Source organism: Eumetopias jubatus, unplaced genomic scaffold (assembly GCF_037043125.1).
Source record: "Eumetopias jubatus isolate StellerSeaLion01/CBP00866 unplaced genomic scaffold, mEumJub1_p1.0 scaffold_2, whole genome shotgun sequence".
NCBI classification, from domain to species: Eukaryota; Metazoa; Chordata; class Mammalia; order Carnivora; family Otariidae; genus Eumetopias; species Eumetopias jubatus.
In genome coordinates this window covers 165,364,097-165,386,236 of record NW_028274808.1, presented here as the reverse complement: position 1 = coordinate 165,386,236, position 22,140 = coordinate 165,364,097, and positions in this window count along the sequence as shown.

The following is a 22,140-nucleotide window of genomic DNA, read 5'->3' as shown; positions in this document are numbered from 1 at the left end:
ATCACCACTTGTCTTGGTGATGTCATCACCAACCTTTTTTGGAGTCAGACCCAGAGGGCCAGTCTTTGGGGCCAAGGCAGACGTGGCATTGACTCCCCCCCCCCCAGTGCATGTCAGGTATAGGACTTTGATCTCGTTGGGGTTGAACTTAGGTGGCATGGTGGAGGTGGCTTGTGTTAGATGAATCCAGATTCGGGATGACACAAGGCAGTTGCACCTTCACCTCCTCTGAGCCGAAAGTCAAAAAGTTGTAATAAAGTTTAATTTTTTCCTAACTGCTGACGATAAAGGTAACATTTATTGATGGCTTATTGTGTTTCAGGCATTGTCCTTAGAACTTTATTTGAATTCTCTCATTCAGTTCTCACACCTAGACTGGGGGTAGTGAAGACACCCTCCTCCTTTTTTTTCTTTTTTTAAAGTTTTTTTTTTTTTAATTTATTTGAGAAAGAGAATGAGATAGAGAGAAAGAGAGCATGAGTGGGGGGAGGGTCAGAGGGAGAAGCAGACTCCCTGCCGAGCAGGGAGCCCGATGCGGAATTCGATTCCAGGACTCCAGGATCATGACCTGAGCCGAAGGCAGTCGCCCAACCAACTGAGCCACCCAGGCGCCCCTCCTCCTTTTTTTCAAGTTTCATTTTGAACAACTTAATATTTACATATTTGAAATTTCATACTTACAAAGAGAAAGAAAGAAACTCAGAGATACTCAGTAACTTTGCCAACATTATGGAGTAGTGAGTGCGATGGCCTGTATTCTCTGACTTCAGAGCTCGTCCCTAACTATTGTGCATCCTAACTCCTGGTTTTCAGTTTTCCTTTGCTTCTCATGTTGGAACTCACTGGGATGAGTACAGTGTTGGCATCCTTGGGAAAACAGTCAGAGCTGAGGCATTTATATGACCAAGTACATTAGAGATGCTCAATATTTTTATTGTTTCAAGGCAATATCAACGCACATCCATTATAACCAAGAGATTACAGAAGAGTTTAATACATTAAACTCAGAGAAGCTTCTGTTTATTTGTTATTTATTTTCATACAAACCTTCTTCTGACAGTTGCTATATTCTTCTAAATTATTGGAATTGTGGCTTTTGGGAGTATGTGGACTATGAAAATATGAAAATAATGCTTTATAGGTTAGCAAGAGCAGCCAGAACTGCTTTTTTATGCATCATGAGTGAGTGTTAATAAATGGTTATGCCAAAATGGTTAGGACACATAATGCCTCGTACTTGTGTGAATGTGGTAATTTTGGTTTCTAAGGTCCATGAATAAGTAAAAATTCTGAGGAAATTTCTCTTGGTCATAAAAGTATATAGATTCCCAGGAGGAAATGTATGCTGATAAATTGAATTGGGAAGACAGTTGTTACCTATGATCACCGGCAATACTCTGCTTATATGGTTATATCCATGAGTAAATACGAACTCACTTGGGATTAGGTGTGAACCTGAATTTTCTCAGCTCATTTCTCTATATGTGAGTATCACCATCTTTTTAGAGCTATGTCTATGCAGTGGCCAATAACTGGGCAGTTCCGTTGTTATTCTCTGTTCTGACCCTTACCAGCTATCTAAGAACTTCCCACATTACTCATGAATGTTTAACTTTTATCATCAATGTTTGCATAAACTCTGAGCCACAGACTCTCAACATAAAAATCCCAGACAGTTATCGATCCTCTATTAAGCAAAGCACTTTTAAGAGCACTTTACATGCAATCTTTCATTTAATCTTCATGACATGGGCATTATTATGAAATTGACTTATTAATTACTCTCATTTTATAAGTGAAGACTGTGAAAGATGTCAAGAAACTTTCTTGAGTTTACACATTTCATATGTGGCAGAGTTTATATTTAGACCAAGGTGACTTTTACATCTCTAACTACCACTCAGTAGGGTATAAATCCAAGTAAGTGACAATAACAAGCAGTCCCAAATGTACAGTGGCTAAACTAAATATATTTATTTTCCTAATCACGTTACATGCAAGGGGGCTGTGGTCTGCAATCTCTCTGAGACCAGGCTGATGTAGTCTTCACCATCAGGTATTATATAGTCTGGAGCACCAGGTCTTCTCAGTCACTGTGGCAGAGGAAGAGATTGCTAGAAAGTTCTGTTTTAGTTCTTTTATACTTAGATTTCAAAGTGACAGTCTTGTTGGCTACAACTAGTCAATGTCCCTGTCTAACTGTAGTGGGGCTAAGAAATATGTGGGGTATAGGTAGAATAATTGGATAGTATTAGAGACTATGTAATGTGCCTCTCTAAATTCATATGTTGAAGCCCTAGCCCATAATGTGACTGTATTGGAAATAGGATCTTTAGGGAGGTAATTAAGGTTAGATGAGGTCATAAGAGTGGGGAATTAATCCCATAGGGCTGGTGTACTTTTAAGAAGTGGAAGAGACATCGGAATCAGGTAGCCAGAAAGAGAACTCTCACTACAAACCAGATTTGCCACCACTTTGATCATGAAGTGATCTGAAGGCTAGAAATCCTTCAGAACTGTGAGAAAATGAGTATCTGTTGACTAAGGCCCCCAGTCTGTTATCTTGATAGGGCCACCTGAGCACATTAAAGTGGTGCCACTGTGTCGGTCACAGCAATGTGATACAAATTCTAAGGCATTGTTGGGAGAATTAAGCTGAAAAGATGTAAAAATATTTTAAATTTAATTACTGAAAAAGAATAGATGTTCAATAACTGTCCATTTCAAGGCTTTCAAGTTACCTTGGTTAAGACTAAACACTTCTGAAATTATTGCCATTCAGTGCCTTTACTGCTTTGTTTTTTGGATCGGCATTCTCCCCATAGCATAGATTTTCCATTGCAGGGTGTTTTAGTCAAGCTTCTGGAGAAAAATGGAATCACTAGTCAAGTTGACACATAAAATCAACCATCATACAGGAGAAAATATGAAATATTTAAGAAGGAAAGGATTAATGAATTCCATAATCAACCTCTAAAAAACCTACTTAAAGGACAGCATAAGAGTTGTTTAAATAAGGAGGTATACATATTTTAAGATTGATCTCTCAATTGCATTCACAAATACTCCTGAATATTTTAACATATCTTAATCTGATTCTAGAATATGGAAATAAATGTATGTGAACATGTATATATTCTATGGTAATAGATATTATGCTATGTACCTTATATGCAATATTCAGTCACTTTTTTATGAATTAGCTGTTTTGCAAATTCAGCAAATGCCATTTTTTGTTCCAGTTCATAAATACTAAGCAATAACTCACAAAAGAATTTTGCAGTTATCAATAAAAATATTATAAATATTATTGTTTGGTTCTCTGAAAGCACAGAAATGTAATTCTGTATTTGACTTTTAAAATCATACATAGTTAAATTTAGAAGGGCCCTAGTTATATGTATTTTACATGATAAGTATTGATATGTATATTTCCTTCTCCACCCCATGTTTTCCCCTTCCAGGTTTAAATTCAGCATGGTTGAAAAATTACATTTAAATTCTATAACACTTCTGTTGTCAAAGTGAAATTATTTTTATTCAAGTTCCCAAAAGTTCAAAAAATTATTCAGAAAGTTTTTATGCCAGACAAGAGTATGTGTATGTGTATGCACATTTGGAATGATAGTATATAGGGAAGATTTGTAAGACTTTTTCTGCCTCATCATTTTTTAAATTATTTTGTCTAATTTTTTTATTCATGTTATTGTTAGCAACAGAGGTGCATATCCTAGCTGACTCACTGAAGCAAGAACCAGGACAAAGAAAATAATGTAAATAAAGTCACAGCTAACAAAGTATTTCAAAAATTTTATCCCAGCAGTGTATAAGAAATTCTAATCATTCCCAACCTCTCAAACTTAATACTGTTTGACTTTTTTTATTATTTCCAATCAAATGGGTGAAAAATAGTTCTCATCATGAACTTCAGTTACCTTTATATGATAACAAGTTTGGGCATATCATCATACCTTTTTGGGCATTTGGATCCTCTCTTTGAAGAAGTGACTGTTTAGGCTTCTCATCCATTGTGCTGTTGTTTCTCCTTTTCTTTTTGATTTATGGTACACACACACACACACATTCATTCATGTGCACATGCCCACAAACATAAAACCATTATTAGAATACAGAATAGCAACACTTCTGGTTATAGACACAGTGACAGGATAAGAAAAAGTACATGAAGCACATGAGTACATGTAAATTATTTTTAAAGATCCAGTAATTGGATTTGGTACTAAATTCACAAGTATTCATTAGATTCTTAAAAATACATAATTACATATATAAATAAATAGAATAATAAGGGCCCAGACTTATATCAATAATTACAGTGTATCATGAACCAGGTCTTTTTTTTTTTTTTAAGATTTTATTTATTCACTTGTCAGAGAAAGACAGCACAAGCAGGGGGAGTGGCAGAGGGAGAAGCAGGCTCCCTGATGACCAAGGAGCCTGATGCAGGACTTGATCCAAAGACCCTGGGATGAGGACTTGAGCCGAAGCCAGGTGCTTAACCATCTGAGCCACCCAAGTGTCCCCATGAACCAAGTTTTGTGAGTAGTATCATTCTATGTTCCTGTGTTCCATTAGAAAATTATTCCCTGATAAAATGAATACTCAAATAATAACTTAGGGGTACCTGGGTGGCTCAGGGGTGCTCGGGTGGCTCAGTTGGTTAAGTGTCTGAGTCTTGGTTTGGGCTCAGATCATGATCTCAGGGTAGTGAGATTGAGCCCCACTTTGGGCTCCATGCTGAGCGTGGAGTCTGCTGGAGGTTGTCTCCCTCTCCCTCTCTCTCTCCCACCCCTTTCCTTCTTGCACATGCTCTCTCTCTCTCTCCAAAATAAATCAATCTTTTAAAAAATATTTAAAAAATGATTTATATTTAAGTGTGGTGATTATATGAAATAAATATTACAGCAGTGATATTTGTGATGGTTTATGGAGAGGAAACAGCTTTGTTCTAGTAGTAGCCCTGAGCTTGGATTAGAAGACAGAATGTCATTACTTATTAGTCACAAGTGAAATGGTGTGTATCATGCTCTGTTTCCTCTAATCCTAATGTATATAATGCTGATTATACTGTTAAACTACTAATTGTACTATAATACTATACCACTATTAATACTAGAAGTAATTAATACTTATGATAACATTACAAATCTTTAAGCTTCTATGTGGATTAAATATATCAAGATTGGGGCACCTGGGTGGCTCAGTCATTAAGTGTCTGCCTTCGGCTCAGGTCATGATCCCAGGGTCCTGGGATCAAGCCCCACATCAGGCTCCCTCTTCAGTGGGAAGCCTGCTTCTCCCTCTCCCACTCCCCCTGCTTGTGTTCCCTCTCTTGCTGTGTCTCTCTCTGTCAAATAAATAAATAAAATCTTAAAAAATATATATATCAAGATTAATAATTGCACTGCTGGTATAAGCTATTCAGCACCAAATAAATATGCTATATTGACATAATTAAAAACAACAGATGAAATCCCTAACTACTTTCTACTTGTATTTTTAAAACCCAGGTTTTTTTCTGCCAGTAAAAGTGAAGGTGAGGGTGAGCATATTCTCTCTCCACTCCAGCAACCCTCAGTTTGTTTCCTGAGTTTAAGAGTCTCTCATTTCAAGCTGTGTCTTTTTTCTGAAATATGCCATTTTCTCCACAATCTTTCAAGATCTCTTTTTTCTTAGCGTGGCTTATAAAATCTTATTTTCTACATGAAACCTCTCTAGCAGCTTTAGAGAAGCGAAAAGTATATTATTTTCCTATGTAAATATGCATCATTCCATGACTATACATTATATGATTTGTTTTTAATGTAATATGAATATTAATGCATATTCATTCATCTTTCTGAATACATGTAATATGTTTCCATATGTCAGGCTAGATTATTTTACTTGCAGCATGAGATATACAACAGAGTTATTAGCTTCTTTCTTAGTTGGTCACAATTTAAAATTTGTCACATTTTATAGTGCGTATTGAGAATTATATCTAAGATTATATCATAGGATACCATTGTTGTGCCTTATGCTCAGATTTTGAGAAGATTCTTGTAGCCTTAAGCATCTCCAGAAATGGTAGCACTGCTTTTTTTACCAGGGTCAGGTCTTTTTCTTTTATACAACTTTATGAACATTGATAAATTCTGAGATGTCTTCCTTAAGTTACAAAAGGCCTGCCTTCTGATTCAAACTGGAGTCACAGTGGCCACTGTTGCCACATGTCCTTTTATGCTGGAGACTTGTGAATAGTGTCTAAGTTAGTGATGTAGTTGAATACAATGCAAATATGAAAGAATGCCCGTGAATCAATGTCTTTTTATACAGGGAAATAAACAGAGTCATTAGCAATATGGAATGTTGGGGAAAAACTTTTTAGCAAAGCAGTATTTATGCTTTCAGTTGTCTGTGCTTCCTTATCAAGAAGCAATGTGATATACTAGAATATGGTTTAGGCTATAAATTAAAAACTTAAAAATTTGGGGTCTTACCTCAGTCTACCACTCACCCAGCCTAGAGCAAATGATATAACTTCTGGGAGATTTAGCTATTTATCCTTCAACTGGGAAAAAATAAGCTCTGCTTACCTCAAAGTTTGCTGTGAAAATCAGGCAATATTTAACTGGCCTCCTGAAGCACTTCTTTTTCCAAGAGGGAGCTAATAAGTAAAAGATCTGAAATAATGGAAAGTTTTATTCAAAGGTAAAATTATTGCTCATTCTTTTCTACATAGTTTGCTCTTTTTAAGGACAATCTGTACGTATTAATAATTGTAATTCCACTAATAATGTCTTACCTACAAATGACATTTGGTAAGAAATCAAAGACTTTTACGCACCACATAGAATGTTTATTGTCACAAAGTAAACCAACTGTGGACCTTTGATCAATACATCAATACCTAGATTTTTTTTTTAGCTTCTATATCTGTCAAGGCTTCTTCCAGTCAAGGCTTTTTATATAAAGAAAGTGAACAGCTAGTAACACATTGGTTGTGTCGTTCCGATGAACTTTAGAATGCTTAATATCATCTTGTTTAATTTCATGTTTCATAAAAGCTTCTCAATTGCAGGATCAATTACTTTCAATCTCCACATCAATCAGTCCAGATGGTTCTCATTATTTGCTAAGGATAGCAGCAAATTGAAATTTTTGAACTTGTGATGCATATTGTGTTAATCTTTGCTATGGAAAAGTCCTTCTGCAGAATAAGTGGAGCTGAAAAAGGTGTGTTTTACAGTCACAAACTGAATGTCTTTTAAGGCTTGAAAGGGACTCTTTAAAGGGTTATACTCAGATGAGTGTTAAAAAATGCAGTCTTAAGAAAAATCAAGTCACTCATGTATTAATTGCTGAAATAAGGACATCATTTCATTTCTGATTCTAATGTGAATTTTGATTTGAAGGTGAAAAAAACCCTCAGGATTGTTTTGTGTTGCAAAATGAGTGATATAACTTGTTCTGTAAACACGATTTGTTGTTAGACTAAAGATGTGAGTTATACTTCTTTGTGTCTGATACAGTCCTTTTACTGTCAGTTTTTCCTGAGCTTAATTCACAGGTAGAATATGTTCCAATTTAAATAGTTTGAAAAATAAGGTAGCTGATATATGATAATAATTTCACTTTTGTTACTGATTTAACTAAGATAGTTTTTCATAATTTCCAGTTGGTTGAATTTTCATCTACTTCAATCATTTTCTGTATTGAACACAATAATGAAGGTTTTTATTCAATCCTATTACATTTAAATAAACAATATAATTTGTTATATTTGGAGGGGGAATGAAGCCTCCATTTATTCTTTAGTTTATTAATATGTTTATTGGGGAAAGAACATAATTCTGATTGTTTAAGCAAGTAATGGAAATTCACAAGAGACAGAAATAATAACTGAGGGGTCATTTCATTAAAAGGATATAACAATTGTAAGTATGTGTCCATTCCAACATTGGAGGACCTAAATATTTAAAGCAAATATTAAGGGAATGAAAGGGAGATATAGACAATAATAGGGGACTTCAAAACTTCACTTTCAACAGTGGATAGATTATCCACATGACAAATGAAGAGGGAAACCGTAGACCTGAATAACAATATAGACCAAGTGATTCTAACATATATGGAACATTCCATCCAACAGCATGAGAATATACATTCTTCTCAAGGGCACAGAGAAGATTCTCCAGAATAAACCATATGTCAGACTATAAACAGCCTTAACAAAATTAAGAAGATTGAAATCATATCTAGTATTATTTCTGAGCACAGTGGTATGAAACTAAAAATTAGTAATAGGAGAAGAACTGAAAAATTCAAACGTACGGAAATTAAACAACATACTCTTGAACATCCAAAGGGTCAAGGAAGAAATTATAAGGAAATAAATATCTGGGATCATGACCTGAGCCAAAGGCAGATGCTTAACGACTGAGCCATCCAGGCACCCCAGGAAATAAATATCTTGAGACAAACAAAACAACATACCAAAACCAACATGCCAAATTTTATGGGATGCAGGAAAAGCAAAAGTTCCCAAAGGAAAGGTTATAGCTATAAATCAAGAAAATAGAAAGATGTCAATACCTAAAGTAGCTAGGAAAAGAATAACAAACTAAGCCCAAATTGGCAGAAAGAAGGAAATACTAAATATTAGAGCAGAAATAAATAAGGGGTGCCTGGATGGCTCAGTCAGTTGAGTGACCAACTCCTGATTTTGGCCCAGGTCATGATCTTGGGGTTTTGGGATCAAGCCCTGGGTCGGGCTCTGGGATTTTCTCTCTCTCTCCCCCTCCCCTTGCTCGTGCTCTTTCTTTCTCTCAAATAAATAAAAATTAAAAATAAATAAGTGAAATAGACACTAGAAGGACACTAGAAAAAAAATAATGAAACTAAGAGTTGATTTTTTAAAAGGATGAACAAAGTGGACAAATTTTAGTGAGACTAACCAAGAAAGAAAAGATTCAAATCAACAAAACTATAGATGAAAAAGGGCACATTACCAGTGATACCACAGAAATGCTAAGAATTATAGGAGGCTACTATGAACAAATCTTGCCAACAAATTGGATAAACTATAAGAAATTGATACATTTCTAGAAACATTATAACCTTCTAAAACTGGATCATGAAGAAACAGAAAATCTGAACAAACCAATAATAAGAAGATTGAAGCAGTAATTTAAAAACTTCCCCCAAGAGAAAAGTCCAGGACCAGATGGTTTCACTGGTAAATCCTACCAAACATTTAGAGAAAAATTAATGCCAATCCTTTTTCAAATTCTAAAAAAAAATTGAAGAGGGGGAATATTCCCAAACTCATTTTATGAAACCAGCATCACCCTAATACCTAATCCAGATAAAGACACAAGAGAAAACTACAGGCCAATATCCCAAATGAATATAGATTTAAAAATCCTCAACAAAATTCTAGCCAACCAAATTCCTAGCACATCAAAGGGATCATATACCAAGGTCAAGTAGGATTTATCCCTGGGTTGCAAGGATGATTTAACATACATAAATCAGTAAACATTATACACCTCATTGATAGATTGGAAGATAAAACATATAGTCCTCACCATAGATTCAGGAAAAAAAAGAAAAGATGGAATTCCAACACCCTTTCATGAAAAAAATGAAAAAAAGCTCTCAAGAAATTGGGTATAGAAATTGGGTATATAACAAACCTGAACACAGTAAAGGCCATGTATGACTTATCCACAGCTAACATCATACATAACAGTAAAAATCTACTTTTTCCTCTAGGGTCAGAAATATGACAAGGGTGCCCATCCATACAACTTCAACATAGTACTAGAATTCCTATCCAGAGCAATTAGGCAGGAAAAAGAAAGAAAAGGGAACTGATTGGAAAGGAAGAAGTAAAATCATCATTGCTTGCAGATGAGATTATATATAGAAAACTCTAGAAGACTCCACCAAAAAATTCTTAGTACTAATTGATGAATTCAGTAAAGTTTCAGGATACAAACTAAACATATAGAAAACAGTTACATTTCTATACACTGCCAATAAAACATCTGAAAAAGAAATAAAACCATTACACTTACAATAGCATGAAAAGCAATAAAATACTTAAGGATAAATTTAACCAAAGAGGTGAAAATTCTGTACACTGGAAACTATAAGACATTAATGAAATAAATAGTACAAGACACAAGTAAATGGAAAGCTATCCTGTGTTCATGGATTGGAAAAACTAGTATTTTTAAAATGTCCATTCTACCCAAAGTGATCTACAGATTCAATGTAATTCCTATCAAAATTCCAATGGCATTTTCACAGAAATGGAAAATATCCTAGAATTTGTATGGAATGACAGAAGACCCCCAAATAGCCAAAGCAATCTTGAGAAGGAGGAACAAAGCTGGAGGCATCAGACTGCCTATTTTGAAGCTATACTATAAAGCTACAATAATCAAAACAATATGGTATTGGCATAAAAACAGACACAGAATTGGAAGAGAACAAAGAACTCAGAAATAAATCCCCACATATGGTCAGCTAATATTTGGCAAGAGAACCAAAAATACTCAGTAGTGAAGATTAGTCTTTTCAATAGATGTTCTTTGGAGAACTGGTTATTCATATGTAAAAGAATGAAACTATATCCCTATTTTACACCACTTACAGAAATTAACTTGAAATGCATTAAAAACAATGTAAAACCTGAAACTGTAAATATTTTAGAAGAAAACATAGAGAAAAAAACTAATTGACATTGGTCTTACTAACGATTTTTTTTGGATATTACACCCAAAGCAAAAGCAATGAAAGGAAAAATAAACAAGTGGGGCTACATCATACTAAAAAGTTTCTTCACAGCAGAAGAGACAACTCATGGAATGAGAGAAAATACTTGAAATCCATATAACCAATAAGGGATTAACATCCAAAATATATAAGGAATTCATACAACTTAGCCCCCACCAAAAAATTTTAAAAATGGGCTCAGGACCTGAATAGCTATGTTTTTCAAAGAAGACATACAAATAAATGGCCAACATATACATGAAAAGATGCTCGACATCATTAATCATCAGAGGAAATGGAAATCAGAACCACAGTGAGATAGCACCTCACACATGTTAGAGTATCTATTAAAAAAAAAGAAGTTGGTGTTTGCAAGGATGTAGAGAAAAGGGAACCCTTGTGCACTGTTGCGAATGTAAATTGGAATGGCCATTATGGAGTACAGTAGAGGGTTCCTCAAAAAATTAAAAAAATAGAGCTGTTGTATGATCTAATGATCCCACTTCTAGGAATATAGCCTAAGGAAATGAAATCACTATCGTGAAGATATCTTCATTCCCAAGTTCACTGTAGCATTATTCATGATAGCCAAGGCATGGAAAAAACCAGTGTCCATGGATGGTTGGATGGATAAAGAAAATGCAGTATATATATATATATATATATATATATATATATATATATATATATATATATATATATACATATGTATATATGTACACAAACATGTATGCAATGGAATATTACTAAGCCACAGAAAGAAAGAAATCCTTACATTTTTGACATGATTGGATCTTGAGGTCATTGTACTAAGGGAAATAAGTCAGAGAAAGGCATTTATGATTTCACTTGTATGAGGGATCTTAAAATGTCTCTTAAAACTTACAGAGTCAAAATCTTGTTTTTTCAAAATGTCACTTTGTTGTGAAAATAGATCACTGAGGGAAGGGTTGACATGTAGGGGAGCAGAAAGGCAGGGTTGGTGTGTTTTGTCATATTCTAAAGGAGAAATGGGTTGGTTTTGACTAGAGTTCACAGAAGACAAAGAGGCAAATGAAAATATTGAGACTTGGAGAGTGATGGGAAGGGAAGAATCTAGGTTCACCTCTGGGCTTGGGGCAGGGGTTTCAGGGGCACACAGTGGTGCCATTTATTGAGATGAGGAACACCATTCAAGAAATTTTGTTTTGCTTTGTTTCAGTGGTGGTGGGGTTCAGGGGAGGATGTTTGGCAGTTGGCTTGGTTTTAGACATACTATGTTTGAGATTTCTGTTAGTTACCCAGGAGATTTTAAGTAGGAGGTTGCATGTGTAAAGTATTACATTTGTGAGTCTCTTTCTTCAACTGATCTTAAATAAATATTAGATAAATGCATTAAGGTACAGTGGAAAATTTCCATTAAACTTAGATCCAGGTTCATATTGTGGTCTCCTCTGCTTTATGTATGTGACTAGAGTGAGTGTTAAAAATATCTCTGAGATTCAGTTTTCTCATCTGTACAATGGTAATAATAATAATCAGTAATACCTATTTGATACACATAGTGTAAAAATCAAATATAATTATTCATCCAAAGTAGCTCCAACACTGAAGTTATAAAATTAAAATTGTTTGGGGTCCAAATAAATATGCATTGTCTTCCATTTAGTTTTCCCATTTTTGAATACACAAAATGTAGAAAGATATCCTGAATCCACATGTCCATCCTATAATATTTGCAAAGATGTCTCAGTGTATAAGTACTGTTGTGTTTTTGTTTTTTGTTTTTTTTTATAATTCATCTTGAATAATACACTTAGGCTAATGTTACCAGTTTTAAAAAGAAGATAATTCAGGATTTTGGTCTTAAACCATCAACTCAGTTCACATATGTGACACTACTGATATTAGTGAAAAAAAAAAGGCTACAAAATTTTGCCTCTTTCTATGAAAGTAATTTTATTCATTTTCTTTTCCCAATTTTAAATATGAGGGACTTAAGAATCACTAACTTGCTCACAATTCCTAGAGCCAGGTAAAAATCTCACCCACAAATCTGATTCATAACACTGTTACACTGACATTAAGATTTTAGGCATTTAGAAACACCTTTTAACCTATTCTCATTCTGCATGCATATGAATATATTATGTACTATTGGAGGCAGAATTGTTGTAGTTGTTTGTATAGAGCTTTTGTAAAGAACAGAATATATTTTGACAGTCACAGAGAATAGAGTTGAAAAGTTCTCTTGACTCTTCATGGTATTTTTTTTTTTTTTGATGCTACAGAACGAAAAAAAAACTTAAAGGAAAAAAGAAAGATAACCTCTTTTATAAATTAAAGAATAATTTATTTTAATCAACACTACCCAAGAGAACAGAGGGCGCAACAGAAATGACAGTTCATAACCAAATACAATGAAGAGACAAGAGCTTGAAAACAGACTCTGTAATGAATGAATGTTTTCTTCTCTTCTGAATCTGAGAGATTTGCTATCCTTGTAAAAATACCAAAGCCCCTTTGACTTTTTGACTCATTTTGTAACTTAGACTTTCAGCTTACTAGTACATGAGACTTCAGGCATTTTTGTCCAGGAAACAGGAGACATTTTCTATTACATAAAGCTAATGTCTGTGAAGGGATGTCAGTATTTCAACTACGAGTGGTATTTTCAGTAAACAAGACTACCTCTCTGTAATCTAAGGGATTTTAAATTTATCTTGATTAAATAATGCAACAAGCTAGAGTTCTCTAAGGCATATTAAAAAATGCATTAAGGATGAATACTTATTTTCCATAACATTAGACAGCATAGTTTTAATAAAATAGCCTAAGATGTTCTGCTAAGTGTGAGATATTCTTGGTCACCCATATTTGAAAACAAACTTCAAGGAGACTATTCTTGTAATGAACAATTTTTCAGGGCACTGTATATTGATATAATTCTTCAGTGGTCAAAATATTACTTGCATTAGGTAGTTTTTTTCCCTTTCCTAGAAGTCCAAGTGGTAGGTAGAGTTTTGTACAGTCATGTACCTCTCTCTAGAAAATGAGAGAGAAGAACTTTAAGTATTTTGATATTACTTAAGATTAAATGTTTTGATTCTATAACTAAGATTTACTAAGATTCAGTATGTTAATTACTTTCCCTTCCTACCAGTCTCTTCTGATTTGGTAATCTGAAACTACCCCTGAATTTCTCAGTAATCTGTGAATGCCCTAGAACATTTTTGTACTTTCAGAACTAATGGCCTAGTGTTTTGGCAATTAATGTTCTACAACTTATGATGGTGCAGAGTCATCTGTCCATTAGCATCTCTTGTGGGGTTTTTACGTTTTCATAAAGAGGAAGGATAAGAAAATTTGAATATTTGACTGGGAATGGACTCAAGGCAATGATCAGTCATGGTCAATGTTATTGTCCCATCTAAGGAGGTATAAAAGACCTTTTGGTCACCTTGTTGCCTATGGAAAGAGGGTGAAGAGTAAAATATAGTCCTTCAGACAAATATGGGCATTTGAAATGCTGTCATTACCTTTGGCATCCCACAGTGCCACACAAAGTCATAACGTTTTATGACTTTGTGCAGTTTGCTGGAATGAGAGGTAGGTTTTTCATTTATCTTGATGAAATTCACATACATCTCTGACAAGATTATATAGACACACTTGTTTGGGTTTTTCTCAATCAGCCATTATGTGTTTCATGTATAATTGCACCTCAGCCCACTCCATGTGCAACTGCCTGCTCTCATTGTCTAACTTCCCTTTATTTCTGCTCAGTTTCTGTTTTAATGGCTTCATTTAACTTGCTCATCTGCATTCTGCTTTGCCTTTTGGCTCACTGCTTGTTTTCTTTTTCCTGGTTTTAGACAACTTGGCTAAATAACTGGTATTGTAGCCTCATTTAGTCTTAAGATTCTCTCACAATGTTCCCTTGGACATCCCATATAAATGGTAGCTAATATTTCTGAGGACCAACTTCCCTCACTTCTATTTCCTTATTCTTTCTCATTGCTATGACAATGAAAGGTGAAGAGTCTAGACATTTTTTCTGTCCTAGAAGAAATGCCCTAAAATTTGCCATAGATCTATAATGTTACAGTTGGTAGTTACCTCCGGGTGATCTGAAAAATGATGATAAACCATATGTAAGAGAGTGTGTACTTTCTGTAGATCTCTTGCCATCTGTATAGAAGAGTTGTTAAATAAGTAAATATTTTTATACGAATGAATTGTGTGGGTTAAAATCTAGTGAACAAAATAGAACTATACATTCATGATTTGGAAGCTTTTGTTCACAGTTCCTTGAAGAATTGTTCAACTGCTAATTGTTTCTGCCTTCTCTGCCAGAAAGACTAATATTTGGACTTAAAATGAAAAGAAAACGGTGGTAAGGGAAAGTAGAATTTCTTTATGAAGTAACTATGGAGCACCCCACAGGGAGAGTGAATCAGATGAAAATAATCACTGTAGGAATTTCCGTATTAGAGAATATCCATCCTGGCCTTGGGGAAAATGTATCTCTGTCTTGCTGCTTTGTTTCTTATCCCTTTGACTATGTCAGTTCCGACCTTAGTAAAACTTTTACCCGTTCCAAGAACATGCCCCTCCTAGGTGCAGCCTTCTATTGCAATTGATCTTCCCACTTCCATTATATTTCACTTAGGCTCTTCCTCTGCTCTATAACAGTTCTCTCTCTCTCTGTGTGTGTGTGTGTGTGTGTGTGTGTGTATACACACTTAAATTTATACTCTTAAATTTAGATTTCCATCTCTGCAATGCCTCTCAAATTAATCTTGAGACCCAAGATGGATGAAGAGATCCTGAGATTTTTAGTACTGAAGGGTTGTGCTCAGTTTAAATATATTTTAGAAATCTGGTTAATCTTCAGATGGAATTGTAAAATGGTTGCCTATTGAAAATGGTAAATGATTACAAAAGATAGCAATCCCCTTACATCACATATCTTTGTAACCCTACACTGACTAGTGATGATTACTTAAGGAATTTTCAAGTACAATTTTGTATTTTAAATGATTTTTGAACTTATAGGACAATCATTTAACATTTCATAAAATAAGATTTAACTCTAATTCTATTTGTGGAAATAATTATATATACTAATTATATATATATATACATAAAATCTCCTATTGGTTCTGTTTCTCTGGAAAACCCTGACTGATACAGATACAATGTAAGAGTTTAGATAAATGTGAATCTCTATTATTATATTATTATCTGCTTTTAGGTCTATCTGATGGAATGACATGTAGTTTTTTTAAAAGACAAGTTTGCATTCAGCAAAGTTTACTTAAGGTAATTGTTGCTTTCCAGGTCCCTGGCTGGGTCAGACAGTAGAGCATACAATTCTTCATCTTGGGGCTGTAAGTTTGAGCCCCTCATTGGGTATAGAGATTACTTAAAAATGAAATCTTTAAAAAAAAAGGATTATTGTTATTTCTGTTAAGAACGAGTGTGTTGAGTTTGGTTTAGGGGCGATGTTGTAAGAAATACTACTCCAGGTAGTTTCTGCTCCAAGACTAAGGAGAAATAAGTATGAGTACAATATAACAAATGATGTTCTTACTTTCACAACTGTTTCTAGGCATGTAATAGTCTCTTGAGAAGTACTAATTTCCCTGTACCTAAAAAGATTCATGAATCAGAAAGGATGGGGACTACTTGAATGTTCAAAATACATTCCAACCTTAGAGATTGTCAGTCTGTAATGGTAATTATCATCCCATAGGAGTATAATTAACTTCTTTTAAGAGACATAGTAGAGTCCCTGAGTCATCCGCAGACACACATTACCCCAATTGCCTGGAGAAATGTTGAACAATCCACACAAAATTACTCTCAATGAGGCTTAGAGAAAACATTCTCCTAAGTGAAGAGCACCAGAATTGAGGAAAATATGGTAGCGCTTGTAGCTTGGTTTATTCTGCCTCTGGTTCTGAGGACTCGAGACCATGGTATATGCCAATACATAGAATGTTCACGAGAAGTGTAACAATTCAGAGAAATGTGATAAAGTCTTTGTTATGAAACACTAATCTCTGTCTAAGGCCCATAAAATCAGATTGTCTGTTTTATTTTTAGTGATTTGTATTTGTTTCATTTTGTTTTCGGTCCTATTTATAGAGCACCTATCCTGAATAACGAAGATATCACTATAAGGTAGAGATAGTCTCTTTGATAAAGCTCTATGACCAAATCCTGTTGCTGTGTTTTGTAAATATACCCCAAGGAAATTACTTTGAAATTCCCTTCCGTGTTAGGAAGAATAATTACACATACCCTTTGTCTATATCACATTTTGAATTGTACAATTTTCAGTTTTAACCTGGCCACACAGCATATTTTCCTTATAGTTGGTGAGCGTGGTAGTTTAATGATTCAGATAAACTATTTTGCAGAGACATTTAAACTCAGAAATTGATTGCACAACTTCTCTGATTATCTGAATTTTAAAGGAAACCTCGTAACCATGTTTTATTTTCATTAGTACTCACTGACAAGTTGATTTACCATCTCATCCTTATGACAAGTGTCAGGATTCTAGTATGCATTTAATTGTTTCTAAAAACAGTGTCCATTTAATTATATCCTTATAGATTCCACCAGTTTTTATTTGTCCTAATTTAGACAGAGCCAGAACATTTCTCAATTAGGATGAAAATTTCTGTTCCTTTCTAATTACTACAACATATAGTAGTCTATGGGGATTCTCATATCACTCCTTATAGCACATTTAATACAAAATGGAGAACCATTATTACATAGATATCCCTAAAAATGAAAAATGCTTTTAGGATTTTAGCATCAAATTATCAAAATAAACACTAAGAAAATCTACCAATTCTTCAATATTTTCCTGAAGAATACTAATACCTGCATACAGTTTTCAGTCACCAGAGTCTGAGAATATAGATTTTTCCTAAGGAGAAACTTTTTGCCTTACCTAGACTTTGGATAGTGTTTTATTTAGAGTTCACTAGACAGAATCAGGGTCGGTAGTCAGCGTTATTGTCCTAGCGAGAGACTGGAAGTGCATGTGCACTCTCTTGTCCTCCCCAGTGGGGTCTTACATTGTGGGTAGAGATATGACTAAATTAAACAATTTTGATACTAAACCAGTGAGACTTAATTATTGACTGATTATCTGGATTTTTGTTGTTGTTTTTGTTTGTTAGTTTGCTTCCAATAAGACAAAAAGAAGGTTACCTTTTATTAGATTTCAGTATGAAATTAGGGATGGTTGTTTTCTTAAATTTTGTTTTAATTCTAGTATAATTAATATACAGTATTATATTAGTTTCAGTTGTACAATATAGTGATTCAACGATTCTGTACATTACTCAGTGCTCATCTTAAGTGTACTCTTTTTAAAATTTTTTTATTGTTTTGTTAATCACCATACATTACATCATTTGTTTTTGATGTAGTGTTCCATGATTCATTGTTTGTGCATAACACCCAGTGCTCCACGCAGAATGTGCCCTCTTTAGTACCCATCACCAGGTTAACCCATCCCCCCACCCCCCTCCCCTCTAGAACCCTCAGTTTGTTTTTCAGAGTCCATCGTCTCTCATGGTTCGTCTCCCCCCGCAACTTACTCCCCTTCATTCTTCTTCTCCTGCTATCTTCTTCTTTTTCTTTTTTCTTAACATATGTTGCATTATTTGTTTCAGAAGTACAGATCTGTGATTCAATAGTCTTGCACAATTCACAGTGCTCACCATAGCACATACCCTCCCCAATTTCTATCACCCAGCCAACCCATCCCTCCCACCCCCACCACTCCAGCAACCCTCAGTTTGTTTCCTGAGATTAAGAATTCCTCATATCAGTGAGGTCATATGATACATGTCTTTCTCTGATTGACTTATTTCACTCAGCATAATACCCTCCAGTTCCATCCACGTCGCTGCAAATGGCAAGATCCCATTCCTTTTGATGGCTGCATAATATTTCATTGTGTGTATTTAGCACATCTTCTTTATCCATTCATCTCTCGATGGACATCTTGGCTCTTTCCACAGTTTGGCTATTGTGGACATTGCTGCTATAAACATTGGGGTGCACGTACCCCTTCGGATCCCTACATTTGTATCTTTGTGGTAAATACCCAGTACTGCAATTGCTGGATCGTATGGTAGCTCTATTATCAACTGTTTGAGGAACCTCCATACCGTTTTCCAGAGGGGCTGCACCAGCTTGCTTTCCCACCAACAGTGTAGGAGGGTTCCCCTTTCTCCACATCCCTGCCAACATCTTTCATTTCCTGACTTGTTAATTTTAGCCATTCTGACTGGTGTGAGGTGGTATCCCATTGAGGTTTTGATTTGGATTTCCCTGACGCCGAGCGACCTTGAGCACTTTTTCATGTGTCTGTTGGCCATTCGGATGTCTTCTTTGGAAAAATGTCTGCTCATGTCTTCTGCCCATTTCTTGATTGTATCATTTGTTCTTTGGGTGTTGAGTTTGATAAGTTCTTTATAGATTTTGGATACTAGCACTTTATCTGATATGTCATTTGCAAATATCTTCTCCCATTCTGTTGGTTGTCTTTTGGTTTTGTGGACTGTTTCTTTTGCTGTGCAAAAGCTTTTTATCTTGATGAAATCCCAATAGTTCATTTTTACCCTTGCTTCCCTTGCCTTTGACGATGTTTCTAGGAAGAAGTTGCTGTGGCTGAGGTCGAAGAGGTGGCTACCTGTGTTCTCCTTTAGGATTTTGATGGACTCCTGTCTCACGTTTAGTTCTTTCAACCATTTGGAGTCTATTTTTGTGTGGGGTGTAAGGAAATGGTCCAGTTTCATTCTTCTGCATGTGGCTGTCCAGTTTTCCCAACACCATTTGTTGAAGAGACTGTCTTTTTTCCATTGGACATTCTTTCCTGCTTTGTCAAAGATTAGTTGACCATAGAGTTGAGGGTCCATTTCTGGGCTCTCGATTCTGTTCCATTGATCTGTGTGTCTGTTTTTGTGCTAATACCATACTGTCTTGATGATGACAGCTTTGTAATAGAGCTGGAAGTCCGGAATTGTGATGCCGCCAGCTTTGCTTTTCTTTTTCAATATTCCTCTGGCTATTCGGGGTCTCTTCTGGTTCCATACAAATTTTAGGATTATTTGTTCCATCTCTTTGAAAAAAGTGGATGGTATTTTGATGGGGATTGCACTGAATGTGTAGATTGCTCTAGGTAGCACTGGCATCTTGACAATGATTGTTCTTCCAATCCATGAGCATGGAACGTTTTTCCATTTCTTTGTGTCTTCTTCAATTTCTTTCATGAGTATTTTATTGTTTTCTGAGTACAGATCCTTTGCCTCTTTGGTTAAATTTATTCCTAGGTATCTTATGGTTTTGGGTGCAATTGTAAATGGGATCGACTCCTTGATTTGTCTCTCTTCTGTCTTGTTGGTGTATAGGAATGCCACTGATTTCTGTGCATTGATTTTATAGCCTGCTACTTGACTGAATTCCTGTATGAGTTCTAGCAGTTTTGGGGTGGAGTCTTTTGGGTTTTCCACATACAGTATCATATCATCTGCAAAGAGTGACAGTTTGACTTCCTCTTTGCCGATTTGGATGCCTTTGTTTTCTTTTTGTTGTCTGATTGCTGTGGCTAGGACTTCTAATACTATGTTGAAGAGCAGTGGTGAGAGTGGACATCCCTGCCATGTTCCTGACCTTAGGGGAAAAGCTCTCAGCATTTCCCCATTGAGAATGACATTCGCTGTAGGTTTTTCATAGATGGCTTTTATGATATTGAGGTATGTACCCTCTATCCCTATACTCTGAAGAGTTTTGATCAAGAAAGGATGCTGTACTTTGTCAAATGCTTTTTCTGCATCTATCGAGAGGATCATATGATTCTTGTTCTTTCTTTTGTTAATGTATTGTATCACGTTGATTGATTTGCGGTTGTTGAACCAGCCTTGCAGCCCAAGGATAATTCCCACTTGGTCGCGGTGAATAATCCTTTTAATGTACTGTTGGATCCTATTGGCTAGTATTTTGGTGAGAATTTTTGCATCCATGTTCATCAAGGACATTGGTCTGTAATTCTCGTTTTTGATGGGGTCTTTGTCTGGTTTGGGGATCAAGGTAATGGTGGCTTCATAAAATGAGTTTAGAAGTTTTCCTTCCATTTCTATTTTTCAGAACAGTTTCAGGAGAATAGGTATTAATTCTTCTTTAAATGTCTGATAGAATTCCCCTGGGATGCCATCTGGCCCTGGGCTTTTGTTTGTTGGGAGATTTTTGATGACTGCTTCAATTTCCTTAGTGGTTATAGGTCTGTTCAGGTTTTCTGTTTCTTCCTGGTTCAATTTTGGTAGTTGATACATCTTTAGGAATGCACCCATTTCTTCCAGGTTATCTAATTTGCTGGCATAGAGTTGCTCATAATATGTTCTTAGAATTGTATTTCTTCGGTGTTGGTTGTGATCTCTCCTCTTTCATTCATGATTTTCTTGATTTGGGTCATTTCTCTTTTCTTTTGGATGAGTCTGGCCAGGGGTTTATCAATCTTGTTAATTCTTTCAAAGAACCAGCCTCTAGTTTCGTTGATCTGTTCTACTGTTCTTTTGGTTTCTAGTTCATTGATTTCTGCTCTGATCTTTATTATTTCTCTTCTCCTGCTGGGTTTACGCTTTATTTGCTGTTCTTTCTCCAGCTCCTTTAGGTGTAGGGTTAGGTTGTGTATTTGAGAACTTTCTTGTTTCTTGAGAAAGGCTTGTATTGCTATATACTTTCCTCTCAGGACTGCCTTTGCTGTATCCCAAAGATTTTGAACAGTTGTGTTTTCATTTTCATTGGTTTCCATGAATTTTTTTAATTCTTCTTTAATTTCCTGGTTGACCCATTCATTCTTTAGTAGGATGCTCTTTAGCCTCCATGTATTTGACTTCTTTCCGACTTTCCTCTTGTGATTGTGTTCTAGTTTCAAAGCATTGTGGTCTGAAAATATGCAGGGAATAATTCCAATCTTTTGGTACTGGTTGAGACCTGATTTGTGACCTAGGATGTGATCAATTCTGGAGAATATTCCGTGGGCACTAGAGAAGAATGTGTATTCCGTTGCTTTGGGATGAAATGTTCTGAATATATCTGTGAAGTCCATTTGATCCAGTGTGTCATTTAAAGTCTTTATTTCCTTGTTAATCTTTTGCTTAGATGATCTGTCCATTTCAGTCAGGGGGGTGTTAAAGTCCCCCACTATTATTGTATTGTTGTCAATGTGTTTCTTTACTTTTGTTATTAATTGCCTTATATAATTGGCTGCTCCCATGTTCGGGGCATAGATATTTACAATTGTTAGATCTTCTTGTTGGATAGACCCTTTAAGTAGGA